We start from the raw sequence: 10,834 nt of genomic DNA on the forward strand, positions 1-10,834 counted from the left end.
CTCCAGCAGCTCCAGATTTAACAGCTTAGCCACCCCCAGGGAAAGAAAGAGCCTTGTCCCCAGTAGTTGCAGTAAAAGTCCTGGGTTGGCTCTAATTTGTTCCAGCTTGAGTCAAGTGCCTTCACTTGATTGATTGGGAGATGCGAGATGCTGCTTGGGCAGTGTCAGTCACCTGGTCAAACCAGGAAGTGAGAGAGTGAGATCTGACTCTCATGGACTGAAAACGAAGGACAGGTATTTCCCCAAAAGAGCTCTAGGGTGCAGTGACTAGAAAAGGAAGAATGGATGTGGCTGTGCAAAAACAACAGATATCCAGCTATCTGTTAATCCAGGCATAACAAAGATGAAAAAAATGCCTTTTGGGGACTATAGAAACCCCCATGGCTGCTGGTGGGAGTACAGGTGGGGAGCAGCCTGGCTGTACTCACCACCCGTGTACCCTATGACCTGGCATCTCCTCTCCTGGGTGTAAATCCCACAGAACTGCTCACTCAGTCCACAGGGGATGTGCACAAAGATGCCCACTGCAGTGACGGGTGTGGAGGCAAGGATGGGGGCCCATCACTAGGAGAGTGCATTGGTGAAATATGTTGGATGCACAGAGTCCAGGGAAGGAATGGACTAGATGTTCACAGAGACATGAGTGGATCTTAAAAATGGAGTGAGAGAAGAAACCAAATCAACTCTACAACACAAGACCAATGGTGTAAGTGTCAAGTGTATGTCTGCACCATTAGTAATCGGGATAGACTCACCCTTGTGGAGGTGACTAGAAGGAAGCACACGGCTGCCCAGTTAAAGATTACATCTCCCAGCTTTCCTTGCAGCTAGGCGTGGCTGTGTGACCAGGTTCTAGCCAATGGGATGGGAGCAGAAGTGATGTGTGCAACTTCCTGGATTAAGACCTTAAAAGGAGAGCACCTTCCCTCTGTCCCCATGTGGGAGCTGAAGCAGTCATCTTGGTCCATGAGGTGGAAGCCACATGCTAAGGATACTGAGCCACAAGATAGAGCCCAGGGGCCGGCGCAGTGGCGCAAGCAGTTGGGTGTGCATGCTCTGGCGGCCCGAGTTCGCCGGTTCGGATCCTGAGCACGCACCGATGCACCGCTTGGCAAGCCATGCTGTGGTGGCGTCCCATATAAAGTGGAGGAGAATGGGCATGGATGTTAGCCCAGGGCCAGTCTTCCTCAGCAAAAAGAGGAGGATTGGCAGATGTTAGCTCAGGGCTGATCTTCCTCACAAAAAAAAAAAAAAAACATAGAGCCCCGGGGCTCAGCCTGATAACACAGAGCCACTCAAACAGCCCTTGATCCTTATGTCTGGACCCTTAGAAAAAGAAAAATCTATCTTGTTTAGTCTGTCGTTCTCCTTTGGTCTTTGTACAGCTATAGAACCTAACTAATACTAACTTATACAGTGCTCAATAAGTGTTATTAATTTACTATTATCATTATTATTCTCTCCTCAATTATCATTATGATTATTGTTATTTTTATGGCCTAAAGCATTTCTCAGGTACAGTTCAGCAAATTCTCTTCGTACCCTAACAGTGGAGGCAGTCACCCTTAGAATTCTTTGGTTACAAGTGATGGAAACCACCTCTGGCTAAATTAAGCAAAAAAGGAATTTATTGGTAGGCTGTGGGGTAGCTTATTGACTCAAAGGAGAGGCTGAAAAGACAGGCTTCTGGAAGGCTGGGATCTGGGGCTAGTCCTGGAATCCAGGTGGCAGGAGCTAATGAGCACGAGAGTGGTGGAGAGTAATTGTGGCTGTGGCACAGGGTGGGCAGGGAGGCCGTGTCTGCGCGAAAGCATCCAGCTGGAAGGCCACTTTAGAAGGGGCATCAAGGTAGGCCTCTCAAGGAGGTGACATTTAAGCTGAGAATGGAGGATGAGAAGGAGCCGGCCCTGTGAAGACGCTGGAAGACAGTATCTCAAGCAAAATTCCTTTGGAAAGGAATCTTTATGTGTTTGAGAAACACCAGGGGGCTGGCCAGACTGGCTGGAGCATAATGGAGGAGGCAGAGAATGTAGGAGATGATCAGAGGCCAGGTTGAGATCTGGGAGGATCTAGGAGGCCATGGAAAAGAGTTTGGGTTTTATTCTGGTTGTTATGGGAAACCAGTGGAGGATTTTCAGTTGGAGTCTGGCATGATTTGATTTCCTTTTTCAGATCTACCTGACCACTAGGCAGAAAGCTGATTGCAGTGGGGCAAGGGTGGAGGCAGGGAGACCAAGAGATGGTGGGTGGTGGAGAAGGGCATGAGAGCTGGAGCCCACAGGCTTGCTACTCCTGGATATGGAGAGGGAGGAAAAGAGAGCAAGGACCACTCCTCACTTTTGCGCTTATCAAAGCCATATGGGGGGCCGGCCCTGTGGCCAGGTGGTTAAGTTCGGCACACTCCACTTCAGCGGCCTGGGATCGGTTCCTGGGCGCAGACCTACACCACACGTCTATCAGTGGCCATGCTGTTGTGGCAACCCACATACAAAATAGAGGAAGACTGGCAACAGATGTTAGCTCAGCGCAATTCTTCCTCATCAAAAAAAAAAAAAAAAAGCCGTATGGAAGGGGTCAGATTTGGGTGGGGCAAGAGGCAATCAAGAATTCTGTCCTAGACGATCAATAATGGCTGGAGATAGTAGTCTGTAGATTTGGACACGCCTAGAGGACAGGAGACATAAATGGGGAAGTCATCAGCATCGAGATGCCATTTAAAATCTTGGCACTGAGCAGGATCGTCCAGAAAGAGGGCAGATCCAGGACCGCAATCCTGGGGCATCCGAGGTCAACGTGCACATGAGTCTCATCCACCTGGACCCCTCCAGGCGTGTCATTCCTAGGGACTGCCCCATTTCTCTGCTGCCTTTTTAAGTAAAATTTCTAAAGGCTTGTTTATAGCTGCTGTCTCCCCTTTCTCACTTCCTGTTTCCTCAAACCACCCTGATCAGGCTGAAATAAGTATTTAAGTTTTTGAAAGTGAGTTAATTTAGTGTAATTAATAACAGAGCAAGTGGTCTTGGATAATATATATATTATAATTGGATAAATATATATATATATAAAAATATATATATCCCACCCTGTTATCAAGAACCTAGTCCAAGTCCTCAAACAAATGTGCCAGACAGGCATGACCCTGCCCCAGGGCCTTTGCTCTCACCATTCTCTCTTCCTGGAACATTCTTCCCCCAGATATCTGTCTCTCTCTTTCCCTCTCCTCTCTCAGGTTTTTGCTTAAATGTCATCTTCTCAGTGAGGTCCCTGCCCCCCTTCCTCATTGATCTCCATGTGTTCTTTTTTTTTTTTTTGTGAGGAAGATCAGCCCTGAGCTAACATCCATGCCAATCCTCCTCTTTTTGCTGAAGAAGACTGGCCCTGAGCTAACATCAGTGCCCATCTTCCTCCACTTTGTGTGGGACGCCGCCACAGTATGGCCTGACAAGTGGTGCCAGGGTGCACACCGGGATCTGGCCCGGGGCCGCCAGCAGCGCAGCGCACCGCACCCACTTAACTGCTGTGCCATAGGGCCAGCCCGATCTCCATGTGTTCTATCCATGCATCCATCCATCCATCCATCCATCATTCTTGGGTGGGCGGGCATCCATGAAGGCAGGGATTCTGTCTGTTCTGTTTATTTCTGTATCCCCAGCACCTAAAATAATATCAGCACATAGTAGGCTCTCAAAAAATATCTACTGAGTGAACAAGTGAAAAAACAAATGGAGCAGATCAGGAAGCGGGCACTGGCATTCAGAGGACGCGCTGGACTTCCATAACAACCCTGTGAGGTTTATCTTGGAAATTCCTCAGCAGGAGTCTTGGGGAACTTGGGGAAGGTCAAAAGGTGAAGTCCGGATTGTTCTCAGCTGTGGTTCACCATCTTTACCCTCTTACCCCAGCCCCTGAGATCCCCAGGGCCCGGTCCACCGCCCTTCCCTTACATTCCTCCGCTCTGAAGTCCCCGCCCCCTTTCAACACCGTGAGTTCTTTCTGCGGATGCAATGGACTGAATAATATTTTCCATGTTAGCAATGGGGCCGAAGAATGCCGGTGACTCATCAGACCAGAGCGCCCAGCCAGGGGAGCGGAACGCTGCTCTCCAGACCGCCACCAGGGGGCGCCATTCCTCCACGGAGTTGAACGAAGGCCGCTCTGCAAAGAGCTCAGGTTCTCCCAGTGGGAGGCAGAGGGCTGTTGCCTGTGGCAGCCTTGGGGGTGCCGCGCGGTTTAGGATGTGAGCTGGAGCAGGTGGTGGGAGAGCTTGCTTTGATGCCTGGAAAGAAGTATGCACAGGGTCTCTCCTGCCTTTAGTAGACAGACCAGCGTTCAAATCCCGACTGGCAACTTCCTGGCTGTGCAACCCTGAACAAGCCCTTTCACATGTGGGGGCCTAGGTTATCTTTGCCATAGAGTGACGATAATAATGGGACCCGCTGCTGTGAGGCTGCGGTGAGTGCACCTCGCAGGCACCAAGGATTGATCTGAAATGAGACGTGGCGAACCTGATGGGGGTTGTTAATTATTATAATCAACTCACAGCAGTGGTTCCGGAAGTGTGTTCCCCGGACCAGCAGCAGCACCTGGGAACTTGCTGGACATGCAGATTCTCAGCCCCACCCCAGACCTTTTGATTAAGCCCTGGGGTAGGTCCCTCAATCCGTGTTTAACAAACCCTTTAGGTGATGCTGATGGGGCTCGAGTGGGCTTAGAGAGGTGAAGAGATTTCCCCTAAATCAGAGCTGTTGAGTGGAGCTGGGATTGGAAAAAAAAAACATCTTCCTGACTGCAAAGCTACAACTTGAGCCGGTGCCTACGTGTGTGCGCGCGCGTGCACACATCTCATTAGTGGCTGAAATTGAGACAGGCCCCTTTGAGTTCTCTTTAAACTTTATTTATTTATTTTTTCCCCCAAAGCCCCAGTAGATAGTTGTATGTCATAGTTGCACATCGTTCTAGTTGCTGTCTGTGGGAGGCGGCCTCAGCATGGCCAGAACCGGGGTGCATCGTGAGCGCCCGGAATCCGGCCACGGGCCGCCAGTGGCGGAGCGCAGGCACTTACTGCTAAGCCACGGGGCCAGCCCTCCATGCCTACTTCTGTCCCCAGACCAATTAATCCAGAATTTCTGGAAGCATCTGTGCTTTTAAAAACTCCTCAGGTGATATTGATGCCCAGTGAGGGTTGAAAACCGCCAGACTGGAAGCACCATCCTGCTATTTATAGTAAAGCCTCCAGTGCTGGGTAGAGAGGGAAGTGCTGGGGTCAGAGCGACCTGGGCTCAGAGCCTGCCTCTGCTGCTCTCCCAGCCTAAGCAGAATTGCAACACATGCTTCTCTTGTGTCTGTGAGCAAGAAATGAGATAAACTACAGAAAGCACCTGGCCTGGGGCGTGGCCCTGGGAAGAAATGGTACAGGGGCAGCGAAGTGTTAAGCGTTTGCAGTATGCACTGTGCACAGTGCAGTTCCCTTCACAAGCACGACAAGCACGGGCTCGGCTAATCCTCACCGAGATCCCCACTTCATAGCTGAAGACCCTGAGACTCTGGCACATTAAGTGTCATTGGGCCTGGCCACCTCCTGGTCAGTCACAGAGCCAGGACTCATGGGCCCAGGGCTGAAAAGCAGAGCTAGGACCTGGAGGGGGCCAGAGCCGGCATTTAAGGAGGCACTCACGCTCAGGGTCCTGCGAGTGCAGAGCGGGCACCTGAGAGCAAGCGCCTCCTTAAATGTGGGGCCCTGGGCCTCGCTGGCCTCCCCCAGTCCCAGCCTGTTCAAGAGGCTGCAGTCTGAGCGGCTAGAATGAAGGAGGGGCCGGCCCAGGCAGGCCTGTTGAAAAGCTTACATTTTGTTACAGCAACAGAATCTTCTTCCCTTTAAGCAGAGAACAAATTAATATATAAAAATATAAGTGCAAGCCAGGGAGGTGAGTGAATGATTAATGAGCAACTTACAGTGGCCTTGTAGTGTAGCCACTGGAAGAAGTTTAAATTCTGGGCCTTCAAGGCAAACTTTTCAAAGTTTCCACCCTATGGCCCCTAGAATGAATGAACAAATAAAGGACCAGTTTACTAAGTACCTAGCTTCGAGCTTCAGGGGGACCATGGAGAAAACAAAGGAACCATAGGGCCGGCCCGGTGGCTTAGCGGTTAACTGCGTGTGCTCTGCTGCTGGCGGCCCGGGTCCGGATTACAGGCGCGCACCGACGCACCGCTTCTCCGGCTATGCTGAGGCCGTGTCCCACATACAGCAACTAGAAGGATGTGGAACTATGACATACAACTATCTACTGCGGCTTTAGGGGAAAAAAAAAAGGAGGAGGATTGGCAATAGATGTTGGCTCAGAGCCGGTCTTCCTCAGCAAAAGGAGGAGGATTAGCGTGGATGTTAGCTCAGGGCTGATCTTCCTCACAAAAAAAAAAAAAAAGGAACCATAGCTGATGTCTACACTCAAGGAATGCAGAACCTCTGGAAAGAAAAGCAGGTTAACTGGAGAACTCACATGCAGGTTGAGTGTAATCATGGAGACAAAAGTCGTGAATCTTCATTCCAAGTCCCCTTAACTCACCCAAACACATAGATCTGCACGTTTGCAAAGAAACCTGCGTGTTAACATTTTATTTCTCAGTGGGTGTATTTTCTTGAATAGGGCAATATGTTTGCATAGTACAGAATCAGAGGGCTCAAAAGCGCAAATAGTGAAGTCTCCCTTCTTCCCCTGAAACCCGTGACCCAGCCTCTCATCCCCAGAAGCAGCCTCAGGTGCCAGTTTCTTGTGCATCTTTCGAGGAAGAGTCTGCCCAGTCTACAGTAATTTAAATTTTGTAGCTGAGTCTGTCTGCCAACCCACTCGAGCTTGAGCTTGTGGCTCTGAGGAAGAGAGCGATGAGCACTTGTCCCCACTGGTCCTTGGGTCAGCCTTGGTCCCCATGTGCCTCTCCCTGGGCAGCTCTCCAGATGCAAGATTTTCAGGGGTTTATTTGGTGAGGAAGACCAGCCCTGAGCTAACATCTGTTGCCAATCCTCCTCTTTTTTGCTGAGGAAGATTGGCCGTGGGCTAACATCTGCTCCCATCTTCCTCTATATGTGGGACGCCTGCCACAGCGTGGTTTGATGAGTGGTGCGCAGGTCTGCTCCCGGGATCCGAACCTGCGAACCCCGGGCTGGCGAAGTGGAGCAAGCACAGTTAACCACTACGCCACCGGGCTGGCCCAAGATTTTCAGTTTTAAGAAACTGGGACAACCCTGGGCAAACCAGGAGGGGCCAGTCATCCCAGTGCACTCTTTATAGTGTGATTCTAGTAATTAAAGGTGCATATTTTGCCTTCAGTTTACCTCTGAAGAGCTGCTTCATCAGAGCTCAAAGCAACAGTTTTTTGTTCCAAGGGAACTCGGGGAGCTGGCCAGGTTGAACCCACTGAGAGATCGTGTGCTCTCAGCTGTGGGGTCAGGAAGGGGTTTCCCAGAGCAATTTTACAGTATGTGAGTTATGCTTAATACGCCGATGTCAGAATCAACTTTTCCATCCAAGTTTCTTTCTGTATCAGGCAGTGGATTCATGAGATAAAAGTTAGATTGCTGTAAACGAGACTCCAGTATCAGCTTTTGAGTCCTCAAACGGTCACCAGAAAACCCTGCCGTTCAAGGGTCAGTATGTTCGAGAGGCCGCATCTCGGAAGGGGAGTCAGGGGAGGAGACTGACAGGGATTTAGAGCCTTGAGCGGGTGATTGCAAGATGGGGAACTGTTGCAAACAGATGCAAACTGGCAGCGTTTGACGTAATAGCTTTGGACTGGTGGGCACAGCCAAGCAGGGCCATGAAGTGAGTCTTGACAAGTGCAAATATTAATCTTGATAAGTAAACTATTTTAGTTGGTTCTCGGTCTTATATTCCAGGAGCAGGTCTTTCCTGGAGCGGGGAGCGCGCTCCCAGGCTTGTTGAGCACGGACGCAGGAAGGTGTGTTGGTTTCAGTCCAGGCTGACAGGTAGCTCTGCTCCACATCGTCGTTCAGGGCCCCGGTTCCTTCCCTCTTCTTGCTCCGCCATCCCCAGGGTGTTGAGCTCGTCTGTGTGGCCGGTGCCAGGCTGTCCCCTCATCCTCATTCCAGCCTGGATGCACTCAGGCAGGAGAGCACTTAGATGCCTAGAAGGGAGTCCAGCAGGTTCTCTCCTACCTTGCTCAAGAAAGAAGCAGATCTGCCTGGAATCAGAGAGCCCCGGATTCAAATCCAGCTCTGCCCCGGCTGGCTGTGTGACCGCAGATCACTTCCTTTCTGAGCCCCTGGGCCGCACCTTAGCCACACGGCCACACCTAGCTGGCCGTGTGCCACGTGTGGGACCTGTGCCGTCCAGGGATGCCCCACAAAAAGATGTGCAAAAAGGTCGGTGCACTTTAGAGGTGACAGCCTGGGATGGGGAGACTGACTTTCCACTGATGATCTCCCCATCCATCTGTTCTTACAAAGGTGGTGGGAAGCCCAGAGAAGAAAACGGAAAGGAGGAAAGGGAGATTAAACTGGGGAGAGCAGGTGCTAACTTAGTTGGGGGGCAGTCAGAGAAGGAAAATAATATTGAAGTTGAGAAGTAGCTGAGTCAGTGATGGCCAGGCTCAAAGGGAAGCAAAGTGGGGCAGTGTTCAGAGCAGAGGAAAGAGCCAGAAGGCCATGCAGAAGGAAGCAGCATGGGCTCAGTTTTAGGAACTAAAACTAAAACTAGCCCAACTGAGACTCAGGAGCACTGTCTAAGGCCAGCAGGCTCACAGCAGTGGCCCTGAGGTCAGGAACCGGTGGTTCATGGGCCAGAGACAGCCTGGGGAGCAGCCATGCAAATTTTTGCCTGTTTCATGTTTTTTAAAAATGGACTGAGTTGCAGTTATTTTTAAAAGGGTGATTTTCCATAAAAATCTGGATTTCCAGACTTTGTTAAAAAATCATAAGATCTGGCCATATTGGGCCCACATTTCTGAGTAGCAACTAACAGTTGGGGCAGAGTAGGGCTGTAGATTTAGTTTTAACTTCTGAAATGCAGCCTGAGTTGCTCTTTGGCCTTAACCTGTGGGGTCCCTGTGAGATCTTGACCCCAGGCTGGGCCTTGTAGCCTGTGTTAGGAATTCTGGAAGAGACCCCAAGTGCAATGAGAATGCTTGGGAGGGTTTCCAGGTGAGGAGAAACGCGATCCTTGGGTTGCTCTGACTGAGCACAGAGAAGGTACTGTGGTCAGGGGCCAAGTGTGGGCCCCACACCCTTGATTTTCAGGGTGAGTGGACCAGGAAGGAAGCCGCATGTGGAAGTCTGGGCCTGAGATGCTGGTGGCTCTCGTCCAGGGTGGAGGCAGCAGGGACGGGAAAGAGGCTCACAGAGTGTCCTCAACACTCCGACTCCTCATGCAGGCTTGTTGCTTTTGTTTTGGGTTGGCTTAAAACAACAGAATTATTCTCTCATGGTTCTGGACTCCAAAAGTCCAAAATCACTGTCGCTGGGTCGAAATCAAAGTGTCAGCAGGGCTATGCTCCCTCTGGAGGCTTGAGGGGAGAATCCGCTCCTTGCCTCTTCCAGCTTCTGGTGGCTGCCGGCTTCCCTGGGCTTGTGGCCACATCCCTCTAGTCTTTGCCTCCATGGTCACATTGCCCTCTTCTTCTCTTCTGTCCGGAAATCTCCACTGCCTTCCTCTTATAAGGAAGGGTACATGCGATGGCATTCAGGGACCATGTGGATGACCCGGGATCATCTCCCCATCTCAAAATCTTTAATCACATCTACAATGTCCCCTTTTCCAAGTCAGGTAACATTTACAAGTTCTGACATCTTTGGGGGCCATTGATCAGTCTACCACACTCCCCCTCCCTGAAACTTGATTTTTTCACCTGTGAAACTTCATAGAGAGTTTTACGTATTTGGAGGACAGTGGCCAGACAGGACAAGACAGTGTGGTTTGCTTATCCTTCCCCACCCCTCTGTCTAACCTTAACGCACAGCTCCCCTATACAGCCCTTCACTCCAACAGAACACTCACTCACTCTTCTAGAAATTACAGCCAGCACATGCGTTCTTTTCTTCCTTCTCTGAAATGTATCATCCCTCTGCAGCCTGCCAGACCCTGTCCTAGGCCCTGGGCACACAGTAGTATTATTAAAACGGATAGAAACCCCCGATGCTCACAGAGCTGGCCTTCAGTGGTAGGGGGGCAGGTGAGGAGACAGACAGTAAACTAACGGGCACAGAACAGGACACAGGGTGGTGAGTGGTTCGTTTGCTCAGGCTGCCATAACAAAGTGCCACAGGCCAGGCGCCTTAAACGCCAGAAATTTGTTGTCTCACAGTTCTGCAGACTAGAAGTCTAAAATCCATGTGTCAGCAGTCTTGGTTCCTTCTGAGTCCTGAGGGGAAGGATTTATCCCAGGCCTCTCTCCGTGGCTTGTAGATGGCTGTTGTCTCCCTGCCTTTTCACGTCGTCTTCCCTCTGTGTGTGTCTGCTTCTAGATTTCCTCTTCTTATAAGGACACCAGTCATATTGGATTAGGCCCACCCCAATGACCTCATTTTAGCTCGATTACCTCTGTAAAGACCCTATCTTCAAATAGGGTCACATTCACAGGCACTGGGGTTAGGAATCCAACATACGAATTTTGGGGGGACACAATCCAGCCCATAATTGCAAGTCTACTGAAGAAAAAGAAAGCCGAGTGAGAGAGTGGAATAACTTGGGGTGGAGGTGGGAGGTGCTATTTCAAATAAAGTGGTCAGGGAGGTGACACTTGGTCAGAGACTTAAATGAAGTGAGAGAAGGGCCAAGAAGTTTATGAAGGAAGAGCATGCCAAGGAGAGCAAATGACAAGT

The sequence above is a fragment of the Diceros bicornis genome, chromosome 19, assembly GCF_020826845.1.
Source record: "Diceros bicornis minor isolate mBicDic1 chromosome 19, mDicBic1.mat.cur, whole genome shotgun sequence".
Lineage (NCBI taxonomy): Eukaryota > Metazoa > Chordata > Mammalia > Perissodactyla > Rhinocerotidae > Diceros > Diceros bicornis.